This window comes from Eptatretus burgeri, chromosome 14 (assembly GCF_056783735.1).
Source record: "Eptatretus burgeri isolate ZD-2024b chromosome 14, Ebu_testis_v1, whole genome shotgun sequence".
Classification (NCBI taxonomy): domain Eukaryota; kingdom Metazoa; phylum Chordata; class Myxini; order Myxiniformes; family Myxinidae; genus Eptatretus; species Eptatretus burgeri.
Window position 1 is genome coordinate 65,191,387 of NC_140974.1, and position 11,793 is coordinate 65,203,179.

At 46.4% G+C, this 11,793-nt stretch overlaps 1 long non-coding RNA gene and 1 pseudogene across 1 annotated transcript in view; one reads left to right on the forward strand and one right to left on the reverse strand.

The window, feature by feature from the left end:
* The window catches only part of LOC147013446 (uncharacterized), a 35,894-nt gene that overhangs the window by 6,929 nt on the left and 17,172 nt on the right, over nt 1-11,793 (reverse strand). The gene's annotated exons all lie outside the window — the stretch shown is intronic.
* On the forward strand, nt 5,720-8,101 carry LOC147013447 (uncharacterized; annotated as a pseudogene).

An 11,793-nucleotide genomic window follows, 5' to 3' on the forward strand; every position in this document is an offset into this window, starting at 1 on the left:
GATGTTTCCACCTCCATGCTTCACGGTTGGGATGGTGTTCTTGGGGTTGTACTCATTCTTCTTCTTCTTCCTCCAAACACGGCGAGTGGAGTTTAAACCAAAAAGCTATTTTGGTCTCATCAGACCACATGACCTTCTCCACTTCCTCCTCTGGATCATCCAGATGGTCATTGGCAAACTTCAGACGGGCCTGGACATGCGCTGGCTTGAGCAGAGGGACCTTGCGTGCGCTGCAGGATTTTAATCCATGATGGCGTAGTGTGTTACTTATGGTTTTCTTTGATACTGTGGTCCCAGCTCTCTTCAGGTCATTGACCAGGTCCTGCCGTGTAGTTCTGGGCTGATCCCTCACCTTTCTCATGATCATTGAGGCTCCACGAGGTGAGATCTTGCATGGAGCCCCAGACCGAGGGAGATTGACTTATCTTGAACTTCTATTTTCTAATAATTGCGCCAACAGTTGTTGCCTTCTCACCAAGCTGCTTGCCTATTGTCCTGTAGCCCATCCCAGCCTTGTGCAAGTCTACAATTTTGTCCCTGATGTCCTGAGACAGCTCTCTGGTCTTGCCCATTGTGGAGAGGTTGGAGTCTGATTGATTGAGTGTGGACAGTTGTCTTTTATGCAGATAATGAGTTTAAACAGGTGCAGTTAATACAGGTAATGAGTGGAGAATGGGAGGGCTTCTTAAAGACAAAACTAACAGGTTTGTGAGAGCCGGAATTCTTACTGGTTGGTAGGTGATCAAATACTTATTTCATGCAATAAAATGCAAATTCATTATTTAAAAATCATACAATGTGATTTTCAGGATTTTTGTTTTAGATTCCGTCTTTCACAGTTGAAGTGTTCCTATGATAAAAATTACAGACATCTACGTGCTTTGTAAGTGGGAAAACCTGCAAAATCGGCAGTGTATCAAATGCTAGTTCTCCCCAGTGTGTGTGTGTGTGTGTGTGTGTGTGTGTGTGTGTGTGTGTGTGTGTGTGTGTGTGTGTGTGTGTGTGTGTGTGTGTGTGTGTGTGTGTGTGTGTGTGTGTGTGTGTATATGTGTGTATGTATGTATATATATATATATATATATATATATATATATATATATATATATATATATATATATATATATATATATATATATATATATATATATATATATATATATATATATATATATATATATATATATATATATATATATATGATTGACTCCTCCCACACTCCTCGAGCAACTCCAAGAAGACGTACTCAAGGTAAGTCCTAACGCTGTTTTGAACACTTCCCTGAGTTCCTCAACAACTATAAAGACGTTCACACAGAGCACACACATGAGAATCCCAATGCTACACACCCCTTGAGCTACCAGACCGGTTTCATCACTTCTTGGCGAATCATCAGGGATAGTGTAGACAGCAATGCATACCAATGAGGCTTCCAAGCATGCACCAATTGCAAACTTCAAAAGCAGTCAATATATAAAGAAAGGAATTCTCTCACCTGTGAATGGAGGGAATAGCCAATCAGCTCTCACATAATGGACTACACCCAGGTGGCGAGGATTATATAAATGATTGACTCCTCCCACCTTCCTTGTAGTTGTTGAACTCTAGGAAGTGTTAGAAACGGCGTTAGCACGGACCTTGTGGAAGTTTTCTTGGGTTGCTTTATCCAGCTACTTGGGTGAGTGGAGTGTGGGAGGGGTCAATCATTTATATAATCCTAGCCATCTGGGTGTAGTCAATTAGGTGAGAGCTGATTGGCAATTCCCTCCATTCACAGGTGAGAGATGTGGGTGGGTCTTCCTATATGTGTGTGTGTATATATATATGTATATGTATATATATATGTATGTATATATATATATGTATGTATATAGCCTGGTGTTGGCGTAGTGGTGAGGGTAGCGGCTTGGGATCCAAAAGGTCCTGAGTTCAAGCCCCGTTGGCCGCTTGAATTAATACACACCAGGAGGTTGACTCAGCCTGTCATCCTTCCGAGGTCGGCGAAGTGAGTACCAGTGTACTGGGCCCGGTGTATGCCCCGGTTAGAATAGGTGTACCATATCCCTGTGTCATAAGAGGCGACCAGGGTTGCGTCAGGAAGGGCATCCGGCGTAAAACCTGTGCCAAATCATTATGCGGATCATAACGGATGATCCGCTGTGGCGACCCCTAACGGGACCAGCCGAAAGAAGAAGATAGATATATATATATATATATATATATATATATATATATATATATATATATATATATATATATATATATATATATATATATATAATATACACACACACATACACTACCAGTCAAAAGTTTTAGAACACCCCCATTTTTCCGGTTTTTACTGAAATTTAAGCAGTTTAATGTTTCAATGTACTCTGAAATTAAAGCGTAGAACAAATGAGGCGCCACGAGGAAGAGTGATGTGAGAGACACATCGGCAATTTGGGAATTGATGCCATATCGCACTATTTTAACCCTTACCCTATCATCCGAGCCCATCATCATCATATCATTAAAAAATGTCGCTCGCATCTCTCCTCCTCGCGGGGCCTCAAATAAACAATTGCAGATAAAAATGGAAATCATGGAATCGTTTTGTTGAACAAAATTTATTCTGAATTTTTGACTCATCAATGTAGCCAACTTTTGCAGATATAACAGCTGAACATACTCGTGGCAATCTTTCTACAATGGAAATCAAATATTGTTCGGAAAGTTCTTCCCAACACTGTTGCAGAAGTTCCCACAAATGTGTTGCCCTTGTAGGTTGCTTTGCTTTCACCCTTCTGTCCAGTTCATCCCAAACCAGCTCAATGGGGTATAAGTCTGGAGACTGTGCTGGCCATTCCATGATTTGAAGCCTACTCTCTTGTTGTTTTCTTCTAAGGTAGTTCTGACATAGCCAGGAGGTATGTTTGGGGTCGTTATCTTGCTGTAGGATGAACCCCTGACCAACGAGGTGTAGACCAGAGGGTATTGCACGGCGCTGCAAAATGCTGTGGTAGCCCTTTTGCCTCAGGGTGCCAGTCACTCTGTGCAAGTCGCCGATTCTGGATCCAGCAAAAGAGCCCCAGATCATCACGCTTCCTCCTCCATGTTTGACAGTTGGTGTCACATACTGAGGAACCATCCTTTCGCCTACTCAATGGCATACAAAAACCCTGCATGATGAACCGAAGATTTTAAATTTTGATTCATCGGTCCGGAAGACCTTCTTCCAGTTTTCAGTAGTCCACTGGCGGTGCTTCATGGCCCAGGCAAGCCTCTTTTTCTTATTTTGCAATCTTCACAATGGCTTTCTTAGCACCACTCAACCTGTCAAACCTGCAGCTCGAAGTCTTCTCTTCACAAGCTGTGCTTGAAGCTGCTGTCCTGTAAGCCGCCTATCACACAAGCTGTTGACTCTCAGAAACTTGTCTTCTGATTGTGTTGTAGCTTTGGGTCTGCCAGACCACTTCCTGTCAGCGTTTCCTCCAGTTTCCATGTGCCTTTTGATGGTGTAGGAAACTGTACTCACTGACACCTTGGCTGGCTTTGCAATTTCTTTGAAGGAAAGACCTACACTTTTAAGGGTTATAATGGTCTGTCTGTCTTCCTTTGTTGATTGTCTATTTCTCGCCATTATGATAGCAATATACTACTTCCTGCAGTGCAATATTGTCCAAATAATGCCTCAGAGGGTGTAGCAACACAATCTCTTCCAACACTGCTTTTGTACAGACATTGGGTTTGTAACTAATCAACAAAAGTTGGGACACCTGCAGGAATTGGTTGCATCAACTTTCAAGGCTTAATTTACTTCCATTGCTGCAGAACAGCTGCAGTTGCTCACCCATTACTTGTTCCCTGAAAAGGGCCTTTGAACAACTTTGAAATTTACATTATTTTTCAGCTCTTGGTAACCTAAGCTTTTTTTTAACCTCTGACAGGTTTACCACTTTGCTTTGTACCATTTCAGGTTATTCACTGGACTTGAACTGCTTAAATTTTAGGTAAAACTGAAAAATGGGGGTGTTCTTAAATTTTTGACCAGTAGTGTATGTATATATATATTGTTGCAGAAATGGCCCTTGGTGTCTCATTAAATATAGGATTAGCCCATATCCCCCATGAAATGCATGTTTCGCCATGTTGTTTGGTAAATGGACGTTACATGTGTGTCGGGAGGTTAAGAGGCTGTTTATTGTTCGTACAGTGGTGGTGGACCGAGAGGTTCTTCTTCTGCGTTCCCCTCTCCGAAGGAGTCTCCGCCCAGTGCTCTAGGAGGGGGAGGAGTTTGTAGGCTTCGTAAATGGGCGCGCCCCAAAAGAAAGAGGAAGTGAAACTGCAGGAGCGCCAGGAAGGCGGTGGTGAAACTGAGCGCGGAGGTGGCACGATCGGTTTTTTTTTCGTAAAGAGCGAGCCGAAAGAAAGGCAAGGAAGGGGACTGAATGAGGTCAGTCTGCCTTCTGCTGGAGAGAAACGACGAGTGGGAGTCGCGATCGGCTGTGTAAGGGACGGCTGTGTCTGTCTGCGATCTGCTTCGTGAAAGAGGCAAGAGAGGCTGCTAGAGTCAAGTCTGCAATCTGCTTCGTGAAAGAGGCAGGAGGAACTGCATGAGGGGAGTCGGCGATCGACTTTTATGAGGAGGTCCTCGACACGTTTGTCGATCCGCCTGCGGAGCCCAACACCCCAATTTGGCCTTGTCTGGTGAACAGGCCAGGCCTGGATTTGTATGCTGGACCTCGTGAAGGGCCAGCTGGAGCACACGTGGACCTTCCGCTCTGGTACCGTCGACCTTACGGGGGCTGAACGCGCTGAGGCTGCGTGCGTGGGCAGTGCGACAAAAGGAGGACGATGCCGCCATTTTGCCACGTGGCGTGTTTGAGCTTGGGTGCTCGAATCCATGGACATCGGCTTGTCACGAGCCACATTCGGGCCTTTGACACTTTTCCTCTCGTCCATGAAGCATCACCAAGTACTCTGTGTCTTGTCTGCATGCTGTCCGTGTCTTGTCTGCATGTTGTCTAAGGTTTATCTCGCTTGGGTCCCCTTCGATACCTGTAATCCGTACCTCCCTAGTTAAGAACGGGTTATAGATTAATGATAACATTGTCGTGCATGCTTGCTTGTGTTGTGTCCCCATTAAATCTGGCTGATTCGTATGAAGTTGCCGCTTTGGGTTTGTTCGTGCCGTCCTGAGAAACAATTCGCTCGATTGGTATATAAAACCAAAATGGTTACAGACTGGCAGAATTCGCTCGGTCTCTGACAAAAGCAGTCTGTAACCGGGGTCTATTCCCCCAACTGGTAAGGTCCAGGTGTACGTTGGTATCGCAATTCGATGCGCGTGACCCGAGGTCTGTGCCGAACCAGCCGGCGTTATCACCCCGGAGACGGCGGTGCTGTTAAGTGACGCCGAATATTCAACATTTGGGGGTCAAGAGTTGGGTGCGAGCCCCGCCACGGCTGAATCCATAACAATTGGTGTCCGGAGTGGGGCGAGAATCCCTCCGTCGCCGATCCTCAACACTGGTGTTCAGATGTTGAATGAGAACCCATCCAACCCCATAAATTTGCAGGACACCGATCCAACAACATCTGGTGTCGTTCGCACCTCGAACATTGGTTACGAGAGACGCGGAAAAAAAAGAAAAAAATACGTCGCTCGCAAATTCCAAATTTGCTTTGTTTTTATTTGGAGCGGATCGGGTGTAAAACTTCGAAATTATAAAGAAAGATGGAGTTGTGAAATGGCGGCGCGGCTCCACCTCAGCGCGATACGAAGCGGGAGAGGGTTAATATAAATAGCGCAACGAACCGCACAGCACGAAGGAAGCACTCCCGCCCACCGGTCCAAACCACGTGGTCACAGCATGCTTCATGGCAAACGAAGCAGGACTACGACGCGTACATTGACGAGATTCGTGCACGATTGGCGGATACCTTGGGACAGGTGGAGTGTGATGGGAATTATATTGAGGAGTTACAAACGAAATTGGACGAGGCACTACGGCAGGCAGACGAGGTTCAGGAAAATTATGTGCACAAGGAATCACAACAATTGGCCGATGCACAGGAACAAATTCGGTGGCTGGAAAATGACTTAGCCTACGCATTGCAAGACAAGACAGATTCCAGATGGGAACGAGAACGGATTCTCGACTTGGAAAACACGCGGAATCTATTGGTGAAAAAAGTCGAGGAACTACATGGAGAAATGAGGAAAGTAGAGTGGTATGCCCGTAATGAGGAATGGTTTACCCGTAGGTTTGAACATGAGAAGAGGGAACTGAACAAAAGGATCGAGGAGGAGCAAATTAGTAACTCCCAGGATAGGAAGAGCTTGGAAGAAGAATGGAAAACGAAGCTGGAAAAGGAAAAACGGGAACACGATGTGGAATTGCAACAACTGAAGGAAAAGGTAAGATTAGGCAATCAGATAAGAGCCTCGAACGGAAGATAAAAAGACGAGAAATATCTGGAACAACTCAAGGAAGAGGTAAGATAAGATAAAGCCTTGAACAGAAGATAAAAAGAGGAGAGAAATATCTGGAGCAAAGGAAGGAAGAATTGTTGGAAAAGTCAGCACAGATTCGGAAATCGGAGTGCAGGGGAAATAAACTGGCACGTCAACTAGAGATTAGCGAGGAATATGGTAAGAGAATGGACGAAATGAGGAAGGAAGCATGCGAAAGAGGTGTGAAGATGATCAAGGAATTATGGGAAAGAGCTTCTGAGTTACAAAAACACCAAAATAAAGATAGGGAATGACAAAACGAGCTGAGGATGTTAAGGGAGGAAAGAAAGAGAACGGAGAATGAAAGGTTAAGGAACCACATTGTGCAGATCGAACAGTTGGAAGCCAAAGCAAGGTTGGAGTACGTGGAGATGATGGAAGAACAACGAATGAAGCAGGAAAGGGAAATCAATAAATTGAAGGAAACAACGAGATTGGAGAAGGAAGAACAAGAGAGACGGTGGGATAGGCAACAAAAAGAACATGAATTTGAAATTGACCTACTAAAGGAGAGAGCAAGGTTGGAGTACGCGGAGATGGAAAAACTCCAGAAAGATAACGAACAACTAAAAAGGCTCAGAGAGGAAGAACGACTCAAATGGAAAGGAAAATGGAGCCAAGAAGTAGGACTGCACAATAATGTGGGATGTGTGACATCACCACAGAGAGGAATGTTAGTGGTGCGGAACTTGATTGACATCACTCACCCGATGACACCACAATTGGAGCAAACCCTGGGGAAGGAGACATTGAGGGAGCATATGGGGTTGTTGACAAATGAAACATATTTTGAGCAGGTCCAGCATGTGGAGCTGACAGCCCCAGAGGAGTGTGGCGAACCGATGAGGAGCAACCCGCTGGAGAGAAGCGACCGGACCGAGGTGACTCTGGAACGAAGCAGGTACGAGGGCACATGCATACATGGTGCGGACGATGAGCTTAAGGTAGAAATTGAATTTTATGTTAATGAAGAGACTCGGTCTGATGGGGTGCACGTATGCGTGACCCTTGAATGTGTGTGTGGAGTGACTGTGAATGAATGCTGTGAGCCCACAGTCCAGACTACAGCACCGGTGTGTGCTGCAAACGCCAAAATGTGTGTGGGTACTCACGTGGCGTTCGGGAATGTACCCCTGGAGTGCGAGGCGGTTGGTCCGTGCGCAGGCAAGGTTGAAGGTGTGGAATGTGAACACCTAACCTTGGAATCTGTGCAGCCTGTTTTGTGTGGGAGTCCTGAGCGTGGAATGAGTGGTGACGTAGGAAATAGGTTAGAGAGGTGCAAGGGAAAATAGAATTGACACGGGGGACAAAAACCATAATGGACAACTCCACATGGGTTCTTACAGAGTTAGAGGTGCTGCATCCAGGGGCAGCCTTTAGAAATTGGATTTTAATTTCTCTATCAGCCTCACAGGAACTTTGGGGTTGAGCGCAGATGAGTAGCAAGTGGCACTGGCGTGTGTCACTTGGTCTTCAAACCTCTCTCAGCACACGAGGGGTTTGGCTAGCTGAGTGGAGTTTATCTGTCTTCAGGGAGTTATGGAGAAGAGGGGGAGTCCGCTTCTCCGATTGGGGTTTACCTGATTTCCGTGAACCCTGGAGAAGAGGGGGAGGCTGCCCCTCCTCCCCCCCCCCCAATTGGGGTTTACCTGACTTCCTCGAACCCTGGAGAAAAGGAGGGGGTGGACCACTACCCCAATTGAGACATGACCCCTTTGAGTCATGGTGGAAAGGCGGCGGGGTCATGTAATCGGTAATGAGGGATTCGTTCCCTCACTCCCCTTCCAATGAGCCAAAGAAGCAGGCCATATTGGGATGCAAAAAATTTTGATTGGAAATTATATCGAGAGATTGCATATTGAGAGACTGACAGAAGGGATAAGAGTGGCACGAGTGGATTTGGGTGATTATTGAAAAAAAACGAGTGGTGGAGACATTACAGGCAAAGCGTTAAACACACCTGAAGCAAGCGGATGACAAATGTAAAAAGACAAATAAGGGCCTTGCCCAGGTTTAAAAGAATGGAACAGTGTGCCAGGTCGGGAAAAAATGGGTCATTAAGATCATTCTAGCCATAGCAGGGTTTGTTGCATTGTCTTGAGCTAAAAGTAAATGGTTAGGTTCGATGGACTATCCTCCGCACCATTCATGTGTGACACCTGGTACGAGTCATGTTGATGGGAAAATTTGTTAGCAAGGGCCAGGCTTGGTCACCCTCTCCAAGTGCCAGAGAGGCCACCAGTATGTCATGAGCACACACCCACGAAGATAACATTTGAGTAAGAAACACACCATCCTGTCAGTAAAGAAAAAAAAAGAAAGAAAAAACAAAAGGGAACGTATGAGGAAGACCATACCAAAACAAGTCCTGCCAAAGCAAGTCAGGCAAGGGAGGTTAAGGGTACACTCCATCTCACCTGGTCTGAGGTCATCACACCCACTTGCGTCCTCAAGAACACCTCCAAACTGCATTTGCTTACCATCTATATCACCGTGCCACCATTGCTGTGTCACCTGCTGTCCGGTGCAGGGCTTGTTGCCTGCTGCTGCTTGTGAGTATGCCATATGGGCCGAAGCATTTTTGTGGGCCATTGAGGCCAAAGTGTTGTTGTGGGCCGTTGCGGCCGAAGATTCATGCCATTTTGTGGGCTCATTGGGCCGAAGAACTCTCTCTGAGATTAGGCCACTGGGCTGACTGAACTCACCTGCTGAGAGGCCAATAAGGCCACGAAGAGAGGAAACCCTCAGGGGTGAATGGACAATACTGCCGGGAGGAGGCATGAAGGCGTGAACACGTTAAATAACTTTGAACCTTTGAATGTCCTGCTCCGATGCAAATATTGGTGTTAAAAGTAAAATTGAATACCTTCCCGTTCAAATCCATAATTAGAATGTAAAGTAATGTGCATAGAGTGTGAATTTGTTTGTTAGATTAGTGATCCGACACACTAGGATAGGGACATGCCAATCTTGCTGTGACACTTTGGTTTTTGGAGTTAAGTGCTTCCCATGTTGTGGGCTGGAGTAAATGGGAGATCTGTGCTGTGCGTTAAACAGGGCCATTGCCGTGGGCTGCCCCAGATGGAGGCTCGGGAGAGCCTCAGGAGAAAGGTGGGGGTAGTGTTGCAGAAATGGCCCTTAGTGTGTTATTAAATATAGGATTAGCCCAGATTCCCCATTAAATGCATGTTTAGCCAGGTTGTTCGGTAAATGGATGTTACATGTGTGTCGGGAGGTGTAAGAGGCTGTTTATTGTTCGTACAGTGGTGGTAGACTGAGAGGTTCTTCTTCTTCGGTCCCCTCTCCGCCCAGTGCTCTGGGAGAGGGAGGAGTTTGTAGGCTTCGTAAAGGGGCGCGCCCCAAAAGAAAGAGGAAGTGAAACTGCAGGAGCGCCGGGAAGGCGGTGGTGAAACTGAGCGCGGAGGTGGCGCGATCGGTTTTTCGTAAAGAGTGAGCCGAAAGAAAGGCAAGGAAGGGGACTGAATGCGGTCAGTCTGCCTTCTGCTGGAGAGAAACGACGAGTGGGAGTCGCAATCGGCTGTGTAAGGGACGGCTGTGTCTGTCTGCGATCTGCTTTGTGAAAGAGGCAAGATTGGCTGCGCGAGTCGAGTCTGCGATCTGCTTCGTGAAAGAGGCAGGAGGAACTGCATGAGGGGAGTCGGCGTTCGACTTTTATGAGGAGGTCCTCGACACGTTTGTCGATCCGCCTGCGGAGCCTAACACCCCAATTTGGCCTTGTCTGGTGAACAGGCCAGGCCTGGATTTGTATGCTGGACCTCGTGAAGGGCCAGCTGCGGCACACGTGGACCTTCCACTCTGGTACCGTCGACCTTACGGGGGCTGAACGCGCTGAGGCTGCGTGTGTGGCCAGTGCGACAAAAGGAGGATGACTCCGCCATTTTGCCACGCGGCGTGTTTGAGCTTAGGTGCTCGAATCCGTGGACATCGGCTTGTCACGAGCCACATTCAGGCCTTTGACAATTTTCCTCTCGTCCATGAAGCATCACCAAGTACTCTGTGTCTTGTCTGCATTCTGTCTGTGTCTTGTCTGCATGTTGTCTAAGGTTTATCTCGCTTGGGTCCCCTTCGAAACCCGTAATCCGTAGCTCCCGAGTTAAGAACGGGTTATAGATTGATTATTACATTGTCGTGCATGCTTGCTTGTGTTGTGTTCCCCGATGTGTCCCCAATAAATCTGGCTGATTCGTATGAAGTTTCCTCTTTGGGTTTATTCGTGCCGTGCTGAGAAACGATTCGCTCGATTGGTATATAAAACGAAAATGGTTGCAGACTGGCAGAATTCGCTCGGTCTCTGACAAAACCAGTCTGTAACCGGGGTCTATTCCCCCAACTGGTAAGGTCCAGGTGTACGTTGGTATAGCCATTCGAGGTGCGTGACCCGAGGCTTGTGCCGAACCAACCGGCGTTATAACCCCGGAGGTGGCAGTGCTGTTAAGTGACGTCGAACATTCAACATTTGGGGGTCAAGAGTTGAAGGCGAGCCCTGCCACCGCTGAATCCATAACAATATATATGTAAATATATATATATATATATATATATATATATATATATATATATATATATATATATATATGTATATATAAACTATACCCCTACACATCAGGACAATGCTCTGTGCAGAGTGTTCGTGCTGCCAAAGCAGTCTCCTGGGCGATTGGGCACAGTCCTGGATGGGTCACCACTCCAACACAGGATACCAGTAAGGCCTTAGTTATTTTATAACTTGGTTTACGGATCCGCCGACGGTATATTTGCCGAAATGAAATATAAATATAAAACACATTTTTTGCCTTTTATATTTATACATTTTCCGCCGAAGGTGCAAAAGTTTCAAAACCCAAAATGTAAACGTCGGCATTTATTTTCAAAATATAATTTCGTCCGTGCGCGCCAAAATGCTGAGTCACCTTTAACCGAGCTGCGCAGTCGTCTTCGGTCATGGCTTCTGAGCAGTGGCCTGCGTGGTTCAGATGGACTTGTTTCTGGGCCGAAAGTGATTGTTTGTTGTTGTTTTTATTTTTTTTGTATACCTTGTCAAGGCTTGTGTGAGAGCTAACACGCAACGCACATCATGGGGGACATGAGACAAGAGAGGAGGGAGTGGGAAGGACAAAACATTGGGGAACAGAGACATGAGGAGAACTGTGGAAGGGAGAGGTATGGGATGGGGAACATGGGGAATAGAAGATGGACATTACAGGGACTTTCAGGAAGGAAAGCAGGGAATTTGAAGGAGGTGGGCTTGGGTGGATTATCGGGGGTAGAAAAGA